At 47.0% G+C, this 10,952-nt stretch overlaps 1 pseudogene; it reads left to right on the forward strand.

Annotated features, from left to right (window-relative positions):
- The first annotated feature begins 406 nt into the window (after positions 1–406).
- Positions 407–9,537, forward strand: LOC135538176 (vacuolar protein sorting-associated protein 18 homolog; annotated as a pseudogene).
- Positions 9,538–10,952: the final 1,415 nt, after the last annotated feature.

Genomic DNA, 10,952 nt, shown 5'->3' on the forward strand with positions numbered 1-10,952 from the left:
AGTTGTGAATACTGGTCTCCCCTCTCCTTCCCTGCAGGGTCTCTCCTGGTGATCAGTCCGTACCAGTTGTAATACTGGTCTCCCCTCTCCTTCCCTGCAGGGTCTCTCCTGGTGATCAGTCCGTACCAGTTGTAATACTGGTCTCCCCTCTCCTTCCCTGCAGGGTCCCACCTGGTGATCAGTCCGTACCAGTTGTAATACTGGTCTCCCCTCTCCTTCCCTGCAGGGTCTCTCCTGGTGATCTGTCCGTACCAGTTGTAATACTGGTCTCCCCTCTCCTTCCCTGCAGGGTCTCTCCTGGTGATCTGTCCGTACCAGTTGTAATACTGGTCTCCCCTCTCCTTCCCTGCAGGGTCTCTCCTGGTGATCTGTCCGTACCAGTTGTAACACTGGTCCCACCTGGTGATCTGTCTTTACCAATTGTAATACTGGTCTCCCCTCTCCTTCCCTCGCAGGGTCCCACCTGGTTATTTCTCTCAGTACCAGCGAGTGTCTGTATCTGAACAGAAACACCCAGAAGGTGAGGTCTCTGTCCCGCTGGAGAGGACACCTCATAGAGAGTGTAGGCTGGAACAAGCTGCTGAGGACAGAGACCAACACTGGGCCCATCCTCGTGGGAACCAGCCAGGGAATTATCTTCGAGGCTGAGATCTCCGCTTCAGAGGGAAGCCTGTTTAACACCAACCCCGACCAGTACTTCAAACAGGTCAGTGGTAGGATCTGACTATAAACATATGACATTGTACTGTATATCTTCATGTACAGGACCAGTCAAAAGTTTGGACACACCTTCTCATTCCAGGGTTATTCTTTATTTTTACTCTTTTCTACATTGTAGAATAATAGTGAAGACATCAACACTATGAAATAACACATCTAATCATGTAGAAACATAAAAAGTGTGAAACAATTAAAAATAGATTTCATATCTGAGATTCTTCAAAGTAGCCAGCCTTTGCCTTGATGACAGCTTTGCACACTCTTGGCATTCTCTCAACCAGTTGCATGAAGTAGTCACCTGGAATGCATTTCAACTAGGGCCTCGGAGTGTGGTGTCAGGGAAAAATAACCTCACACTCAACGTCAACAAAACTAAGGAGATGATTGTGGACTTCAGGAAACAGCAGAGGGAACACCCCCTATCCACATCGATGGAACAGTAGTGGAGAGGGTAGTAAGTTAAGTTCCTCGGCATACACACTCACAGACAAACTGAATTGGTCCACTCACACAGACAGCATCGTGAAGAAGGTGCAGTAAGCACCTCTTCAACCTCAGGAGGCTGAAAAATTTGGGCTTGTCATCAAAAGCACTCTACAAACTTCTACAGATGCACAATCGAGAGCATCCTGGCGGGCTGTATCACCGCCTGGTACGGCAACTGCTCCGCCCACAACCGTAAGGCTCTCCAGAGGGTAGTGAGGTCTGCACAACGCATCACCGGGGCAAACTACCTGCCCTCCAGGACACCTACACCACCCAATGTCAGGAAGGCCATAAAGATCATCAAGGACATCAACCACCCGAGCCACTGCCTGTTCACCCCGCTATCATCCAGAAGGCGAGGTCAGTACAGGTGCATCAAAGCTGGGACCCGAGAGACTGAAAAACAGCTTCTATCTCAAGGCCATCAGACTGTTAAACAGCCACCACTAACATTGAGTGGCTGCTGCCAACACACTGACTCAACTCCAGCCACTTTAATAATGGGAATTGATGGGAAATGATGTAAATATATCACTAGCCACTTTAAACAATGCTACCTTATATAATGTTACATACCCTACATTATTCATCTCATATGCATACATATATACTGTACTCTATCATCAACTGCATTCTTATGTAATACATGTATCACTAGCCACTAACTATGCCACTTTGTTTACATACTCATCTCATATGTATATACTGTACTCGATACCATCTACTGTATCTTGCCTATGCTGCTCTGTACCATCACTCATTCATATCTTTATGTACATATTCTTTATCCCCTTACACTGTGTATAAGACAGTAGTTTAGGAATTGTTAGTTAGATTACTTGTTGGTTATTACTGCATTGTCGGAACTAGAAGCACAAGCATTTCACTACACTCGCATTAACATCTGCTAACCATGTGTATGTGACAAATGAAATTTGATTTGATTTTGAATTAACAGGTGTGCATTGTTAAAAGTACATTTTCTGGAATTTCTTTCCTTAATGCGTTTGAGCCAATCAGTTGTGTTTTGCCAAGGTAGGGGTGGTATACAGAAGAGAGCCCTATTTGGTAAAAGACCAAGTCCATATTATGGCAAGAACAGCTCAAATAAGCAAAGAGAAACAACAGGCCATCATTATTGTCAGTCAATCCAGTCGCAAAAACCATCAAGCGCTATGATGAAACTCTCATGAGGACCGCCACAGGAAAGGAAGACCCAGAGTTACCTCTGCTGCAGAGGATAAGCTCATTAGAGTTACCTGTCTCTCATGAGGACCGCCACAGGAAAGGAAGACCCACAGTTACCTTTACTGCAGAGGATAAGTTCATTTGAAATCGCTCCACAATCACCTGACCTCAACCAAATTGAGATTGTTTGGGATGAGTTGGTCCGCAGAGTGAAGGAAAAGCATTTTGTGGAAAGTCCTTCAAGACTGTTGGAAAAGCATTCAGGGTAGCCTAGTGGTTAGAGTGTTGGACTAGTAACCGGAAGGTTGCGAGTTCAAACCCCCGAGCTGACAAGGTACAAATCTGTCGCTCTGCCCCTGAACAGGCAGTTAACCCACTGTTCCCAGACCGTCATTGAAAATAAGAATTTGTTCTTAACTGACTTGCCTAGTAAAATAAAATAAATAAATAAATTCCCGGTGACCACCCTCATGATGCTGGTTGAGAGAATGCCAAGAGTGCAAAGCGGTCATCAAGACAAAGGGGTGGCTACTTTGTAGAATCTAGAATATATTTTGATTTGTTTTACACTTTTTTTTTTTTTTGTGTGTTGTCGTTGGTTACTACGTTATTCCATATGTGTTATTTCAGTGTTGATGTCGTCACTATTATTCTACAATGTAGAAAATAGTAAAAATAAAGACCAATCCTTGCATGAGTAGGTGTGTACCAACTTTTTGACCAAAAATAACAAATGCTGTTAATACAGATTTTTTTTATTTTTTTATTGAATTTGAACCAGTATAAAACTATGCTAATCAAACCTGTTGAAATTCAAACGAATCAATCCGAGAAGGTTACACTCCTTCGCGTGAACTTTTCCGCAGGCTGAAAGCTTTTAACAGCTTTCGTTATCGTGTTTGAAAGTCCTTTTGCAAAACGAATCCTTTTTATTATGCCGAGTAATGTGTGTTATTGAAACGCAGGTCCACTCCCTGGAGGAGGACGGGAGGCCTGCTCCTGTGTGCTGTATAGAAGTGGAACGAGGTCCCGAGTCTAAAGTCTTCATCATCGCCACCACCAGGAAGCGTTTGTTCCAGTTCGTAGGTCGTGTGGCAGAGGGGTCCGAGCAGCAAGGCTTCAGCTCCATCTTCTCACAGAACCAGGTCTGTTAAAACAGCCTTTTAAAACAACCGGGCCGTGTTGGAAATTGGACCCTATTCCCTATATAGTCCACTACTTTTAGTCAGAGCCAATGAGCATACTTTCTAACTTGTTATAACCGTCTATGAACCCTTTATGTCTTGTGAACATGTCTTTATGTGCTATGTCTACTACTAGGAGCTCCTGCCCAGCTTCCAGGAGTTTCCGTTTAATATGGGCTACAGTGAGATCACCTTCTACACCCCCAAGCTCAGGTCGTGCCCCAAGGCCTTCGCATGGATGATGGGTAACGGAGTTCTCTACGGTCAGCTGGACTACGTCAAGCTGGACTCGCTGCTCAGTGATGTGCAGGTACTGTTTTTATAATATATTTAGGCTAGTATACTTTAAGGTTTGATGTGTTGTATTTATCATGTGCTGTAGTGGTAAACTCTCCACAGGTGATATGGGTCTATTTGTTACTTGTCTTTCAAAATATTTCTATTGTATTCTAGAAATTCATATTTCTGCTGCACTTATCATTCTCTGTCTCGCTCTGTGTCTCTGTCTGTCTCGCTCTGTGTCTCTGTCTGTCTCGCTCTGTGTCTCTGTCTGTCTCGCTCTGTGTCTCTGTCTGTCTCGCTCTGTGTCTCTGTCTGTCTCGCTCTGTGTCTCTGTCTGTCTCGCTCTGTGTCTCTGTCTGTCTCGCTCTGTGTCTCTGTCTGTCTCGCTCTGTGTCTCTGTCTGGCTCGCTCTGTCTCTGTCTGGCTCGCTCTGTGTCTCTGTCTGGCTCGCTCTGTGTCTCTGTCTGGCTCGCTCTGTGTCTCTGTCTTGCTCGCTCTGTGTCTCTGTCTTGCTCGCTCTGTGTCTCTGTCTTGCTCGCTCTGTGTCTCTGTCTTGCTCGCTCTGTGTCTCTGTCTTGCTCGCTCTGTGTCTCTGTCTGTCTCGCTCTGTGTCTCTGTCTTGCTCGCTCTGTCTCTGTCTGTCTCGCTCTGTGTCTCTGTCTGTCTCGCTCTGTGTCTCTGTCTGTCTCGCTCTGTGTCTCTGTCTGTCTCGCTCTGTGTCTCTGTCTGGCTCGCTCTGTGTCTCTGTCTGGCTCGCTCTGTGTCTCTGTCTGGCTCGCTCTGTGTCTCTGTCTTGCTCGCTCTGTGTCTCTGTCTTGCTCGCTCTGTGTCTCTGTCTTGCTCGCTCTGTGTCTCTGTCTTGCTCGCTCTGTGTCTCTGTCTTGCTCGCTCTGTGTCTCTGTCTTGCTCGCTCTGTGTCTCTGTCTTGCTCGCTCTGTGTCTCTGTCTGGCTCGCTCTGTGTCTCTGTCTGGCTCGCTCTGTGTCTCTGTCTGGCTCGCTCTGTGTCTCTGTCTGGCTCGCTCTGTGTCTCTGTCTGTCTCGCTCTGTGTCTCTGTCTGTCTCGCTCTGTGTCTCTGTCTGTCTCGCTCTGTGTCTCTGTCTGTCTCGCTCTGTGTCTCTGTCTGTCTCGCTCTGTGTCTCTGTCTGTCTCGCTCTGTGTCTCTGTCTGTCTCGCTCTGTGTCTCTGTCTGGCTCGCTCTGTGTCTCTGTCTGGCCCGCTCTGTGTCTCTGTCTGGCTCGCTCTGTGTTCTGTCTGGCTCGCTCTGTGTCTCTGTCTGGCTCGCTCTGTGTCTGTCTGGCTCGCTCTGTGTCTCTGTCTGGCTCGCTCTGTGTCTCTGTCTGGCTCGCTCTGTGTCTCTGTCTTGCTCGCTCTGTGTCTCTGTCTTGCTCGCTCTGTGTCTCTGTCTTGCTCGCTCTGTGTCTCTGTCTTGCTCGCTCTGTGTCTCTGTCTTGCTCGCTCTGTGTCTCTGTCTTGCTCGCTCTGTGTCTCTGTCTTGCTCGCTCTGTGTCTCTGTCTGTCTCGCTCTGTGTCTCTGTCTGTCTCGCTCTGTGTCTCTGTCTGTCTCGGCTCTGTGTCTCTGTCTGTCTCGCTCTGTGTCTCTGTCTGTCTCGCTCTGTGTCTCTGTCTGTCTCGCTCTGTGTCTCTGTCTGTCTCGCTCTGTGTCTCTGTCTGTCTCGCTCTGTGTCTCTGTCTTGCTCGCTCTGTGTCTCTGTCTTGCTCGCTCTGTGTCTCTGTCTTGCTCGCTCTGTGTCTCTGTCTCGCTCTGTGTCTCTGTGTCTCTGTCTCGCTCTGTGTCTCTGTCTCGCTCTGTGTCTGTCTCTGTTTATTTGACCCCCCCATCAGGTGTTTATTTGACCCCCCCATCAGGTGTTTATTTGACCCCCATCAGGTGTTTATTTGACCCCCCCCATCAGGTGTTTATTTGACCCCCCCATCAGGTGTGGGACTACACCCCAGACATAGACTTCAGTTTCAACAAGCCCATCTCCATCGTGTTGACTCAGTTCCACTTTCTACTCCTCCTCCCAGACCGCGTCAAAGCCATCTGCACCCTCAACGGGCAGGTAGGTACACGCACGCTGTGGGGGCCATGACGGGCTGCTGTGGGGGCCATGACGGGCTACTGTGGGGGCCATGACGGGCTACTGTGGGGGGCCCGGGCGGGCTACTGTGGGGCCCGGGCGGGCTACTGTGGGGCCCGGGCGGCTACTGTGGGGGGCCCGGGGCGGGCTACTGTGGGGCCCGGCGGGCTACTGTGGGGGGCCGGGCGGGCCATTGTGGGGCCCGGGCCGGGTTAGTGTGGGGGCCCTGGCCGGGCTAGTGTGGGGGCCCTGGCCGGGCTACAATAAAAGCACTTAAGCTGCGTTCACATAGGTTGGCCAATTCTGATATTTTAACCATATTAAATACAATTATGTTGTTCTTCTCGTCATCATTCTAATGACACCCTTTGAATAATACAGGACTAGAAATAGACGCAGAAGGCTTTCACTTCTCTTCAGGAAGTAGCCCATCGCCATCGTGAGTTAGCCCTCCTTTCAAACTACCCCTCAGTATTATAGGCTGCTGTATTTAACATTCAGAAAACAAGAGCCCGCCCCCCCTCAAAAAAAACAAAAAAAAAAACAAACAACTATGTCCAGCAATCTATTCTAGTCTAGCTTTTGGGACGGGACTCGCAAGCCTTTTTTTAAGGAGGGGCCCCAGGGTAGGCACTTTGCGTATCGCTCAGAGGCTGTCAGAAGAATATTATACATAACGCATCATTTAATTAGCTAAATTTAAGGCTAATACTGCATTGAATGTATTTACCTGACAGAGGTTGGCTCGGACATTTATCTCAATCTAGAACAGGATCTATTTTATTTTTTCTAAGATCTATTTTAGTTGCAATTTTGAATGGAGTTGATGGAGGGAGAGAGAGACTGCGACAGAGTGCACTGATTTAAAAGCAACGTTATTTGACTGATTGGCTGTTTTTTTTAATTTTTTAGGCTGCAGCTGCAATTAAGAGATATATATTTAATCTTTACAATATAAAAAAAACAAGGTGATCACCAAAATCCAGATGGAGATGTAAATTAGACGTTTTGGTCTTTATATCAGCGTAGGCTATGCTGCAGTAAATGTAGACTTATTGTAGACTGATTTAAAAGCAACGTTATTTGACTGATTGGCTGTTTTTTTTAATTTTTTAGGCTGCAGCTGCAATTAAGAGATATATATTTAATCTTTACAATATAAAAAAAACAAGGTGATCACCAAAATCCAGATGGAGATGTAAATTAGACGTTTTGGTCTTTATATCAGCGTAGGCTATGCTGCAGTAAATGTAGACCTACCTGTCCCCCCCACCCCAGAGACGGGCTGCCTGTCCCCTCCCCACCCCACCCCCGAGACGGGCTGCCTGTCCCCTCCCACCCCCACCCCCGAGACGGGCTGCCTGTCCCTCCCACCCCACCCCGAGGCGGGCCGCCTGTCCCCTCCCACCCCCACCCCCGAGACCCGGGCCGCCTGTCCCCCTCCCACCCCCACCCCGAGACGGGCCGCCTGTCCCCTCCCACCCCACCCCGAGACGGGCCGCTCTGTCCCCCCCCACCCTAAGCGTTGATTCATCAACGTAGAGAAGCGAGATTTGAACAGTTCCATTTCACGCCATGCTGTTTATATATGTATGTATGTGTGTGTGTGTATATATGTATATGTATACTTGATTACACACAGGTGGATTGTATTTATCATCTTGCATGCATGTATGCATAGGGAATAGGGTGTCATTTTGGACAAATACAAAATCAGCAGTTGCCACTAAAACTGTTGAGACTCGGGTTGAATGGCGGAAACCCACTAACGAAATGAACCAGAATTTCCTGTTCAAAACCACTCCTTTTTCCCGGGGTTAAATAACTGTGACATGCATGCATACATACATGATAAATACAATCCACCTGTGTGTAATCAAGTCTCCGTATAAATGCACCTGCACTGTGATAGTCTCAGAGGTCCGTTAAAAGCTCAGAGAGCATCATGAAGAACAAGGACCACACCAGGCAGGTCCGAGATACTGTTGTGAAGAAGTTTAAAGCCGGATTTGGATACAAATATATTTAACCCCGGGAAAAGGAGTAGTTTTTGAACAGGAAATTCTGGTTCTCGCCATTCAGCCAGTCTCGGCTGTCTTAGTGGCAACTGCTGATTTTTGTATTTGTCAAGCATATTCTATGTAGTGCACTTCTTTGACTAAGGCTCTCTTTATGAATACCTCATTTTGATGTATGCGTATTGATTGATTGATTGACAGGTGGTGTACGAGGATGTGTTCTCTGATAAGTTCGGCACTCTGAAGAAGATGATCAAGGACCCGGCAGGAGGCCTGGTGTGGATCTACACTGAGAAGGCCGTCTTTAGGTTCCTTTTACAGTTTTATTTCGTTTTTTTTTAGGCAACTTAGCAGATGCTCCGACTCAGAGAGACTTACTTACAATCAGTGCATTCAACTAGGATCAGTAGAATGACCACACCGCAGCCATTGCTCGTTAAACCCTGTTCAACCGCTATCTGTGGAATCATACTAGATCTGCCGTTGCTAGTTAAACCCCCGTTCAACCACTATCTGTAAAATCATACTAGATCTGCTGTTGCTCGTTAAACCCTGTTCAACCGTTATCTGTGGAATCATACTAGATCTGCTGTTGCTCGTTAAACCCTGTTCAACCACTATCTGTGGAATCATACTAGATCTGCTGTTGCTCGTTAAACCCTGTTCAACCACTATCTGTGGAATCATACTAGATCTGCTGTTGCTAGTTAAACCCCGTTCAACCACTATCTGTAGAATCAGTGAGAGTGTGAAAGACAAGTACAACAGTTTAGGGTTTTTCTCTCTCAATCCAGATACCACATCCAGAGAGAAGCCAGGGATGTGTGGCAGATGTACATGAGCATGAACAAGTTTGACCTGGCTAAAGAGTACTGCCGGGACCGACCAGAGTGCATGGACATGGTCCTGGCTAAAGAGGCAGAACACTGCTTCCAGGACAAGCGTTACCTGGAGAGCGCGAAGTGCTACGCTCTGACCCAGAACTACTTTGAGGAGATTGCGTTGAAGTTCATCGAGGCGAAACAGGAAGAAGCTCTGGTTAGTTCCTTCTGAAGAAACTCAACAACCTGAAGCAGGTAGGATGTTTTTTGGTGACTTAGTCGGTCCAAAATGGCACCCTCTGGGCCCTGGTCAAAAGTAGTGTGCTATATAGGGAATGGGCTCTCATTTGGGACAGAGACTAATTTTGTGTGATCTAAGGTAACTTGTAACTAAAATATATATGTATATATATTTTTTTGTATGATTTAACTATTTTGAATGGACTATGGACTGTATTTTTGATTATGTTACCCCTGCTTGCAAACCAAAGTTTGATTGATAATTTGAAACAGAGTGAGAAGACCCAGATCACCTTACTGGTCACCTGGCTGACTGAGCTCTACCTGAACCGCCTGGGGCTTTCTCCAATCAGAAGAGGGGAATCATGGGGTGTTCAGGAGAAGCGTGATGAGTTCCGGAAGTTCTCAGTAGTTCCAAACACAAGGAGTGTCTATAACAACCGAACGACCATCTATGACCTGCTGGCTAGCCACGGCAACGTGACGACATGGTCTACTTCTCTGTCATCATGCAGGTATCTTATGATGCAATTTATCCAGGGGTTAGGCTCAATTCTATTTAAATTCTAGTCAATTCAGAAAGTGAACCAAATCTCTCACTCTATCATATTATTTAAACACAATACAACCACATGTGGATAATGCATTTAAAATCGAGGATGACAAAAAAAAAAAGTTTGAAAATGTATTTCTGTTGGGGTCCTCTTTAAATAAATGTCTCTAATCATGTAACACACAATGATATATAGCCAGGCTGAAGATTGCCCGCCTCAGTGGGTTTGGGATGAGGCTGAGCCAGTTTGGGCGGAAAGGTCGTGTTGGTTCAGGGGAGGGGTCATCGATGGGACAGTCGGCGAGAAATGAAGACGTCTATAAAAACTGTCCCGGGGAGCTCTTGAACACCTGCTTCTCTGAATGTCCAGTCACTCCCAGTAGGAGCCTCTTCTCTTAGAATGTCCAGTCACTCCATTTAGAGCCTCTTCTCTGAATGTCCAGTCACTCCAAGCTAGAGCCTCTTTCTCAGAATGCCCAGTCACTCCATTAGAGCCTCTTCTCTGAATACCCAGTCACTCCAATAGAGCCTCTTCTCTGGAATGTCCAGTCACCTCCATTGAGCCTCTTCTCAGAATGCCCAGTCACTCCATTAGAGCCTCTTCTTAGAATGTCCAGTCACTCCATTAGAACCTCTTCTCTGAATGTCCAGTCACTCCATTAGAGCCCTCTTCTCTGAATGTCCAGTCACCCATTAGAGCCTCTTCTCAGAATGTCCAGTCACTCCATAAGAGCCTCTTCTCTGAATGTCCAGTCACTCCATTAGAGCCTCTTCTCAGAATGTCCAGTCACTCCATAGAGCCTCTTCTCAGAATGTCCAGTCACTCCATTAGAGCCTCTTCTCTGAATACCCAGTCCACTCCATTAGAGCCTCTTCCAGGAATGTCCAGTCACTCCATTAGAGCTTCTTCTCAGAATGTCCAGTCACTCCATTTGGAGCCTCTTCTCTGAATGTCCAGTCACTCCATTAGAGCTTCTTCTCAGAATGCCCAGTCACTCCATTAGAGCCTCTTCTCTGAATGTCCAGTCACTCCATTAGAGCCTCTTCTCTGAATACCCAGTCACTCCATTAGAGCCTCTTCTCAGAATGCCCAGTCACTCCATTAGAGCCTCTTCTCTGAATGTCCAGTCACTCCATTTGGAGCCTCTTCTCTGAATGTCCAGTCACTCCATTAGAGCCTCTTCTCTGAATGTCAGGGACTGTTCAGAAGGTTCTCTAACCACTGCCAAGGCGTGGTGGCTTCAGGCACTTTTCTGCTGCTGGTCCTTCATTTCCATGAGTGTAGCATCCTCCTGGGTGATGCCACTGCTGCAGAAAAGTGCCTCGAAAGCCACCACTATTGGCAGTGGTTAGGAGCCTTCCCTGAATAGTCACTGA

Source organism: Oncorhynchus masou, unplaced genomic scaffold, assembly GCF_036934945.1.
Source record: "Oncorhynchus masou masou isolate Uvic2021 unplaced genomic scaffold, UVic_Omas_1.1 unplaced_scaffold_9250, whole genome shotgun sequence".
Lineage (NCBI taxonomy): Eukaryota > Metazoa > Chordata > Actinopteri > Salmoniformes > Salmonidae > Oncorhynchus > Oncorhynchus masou.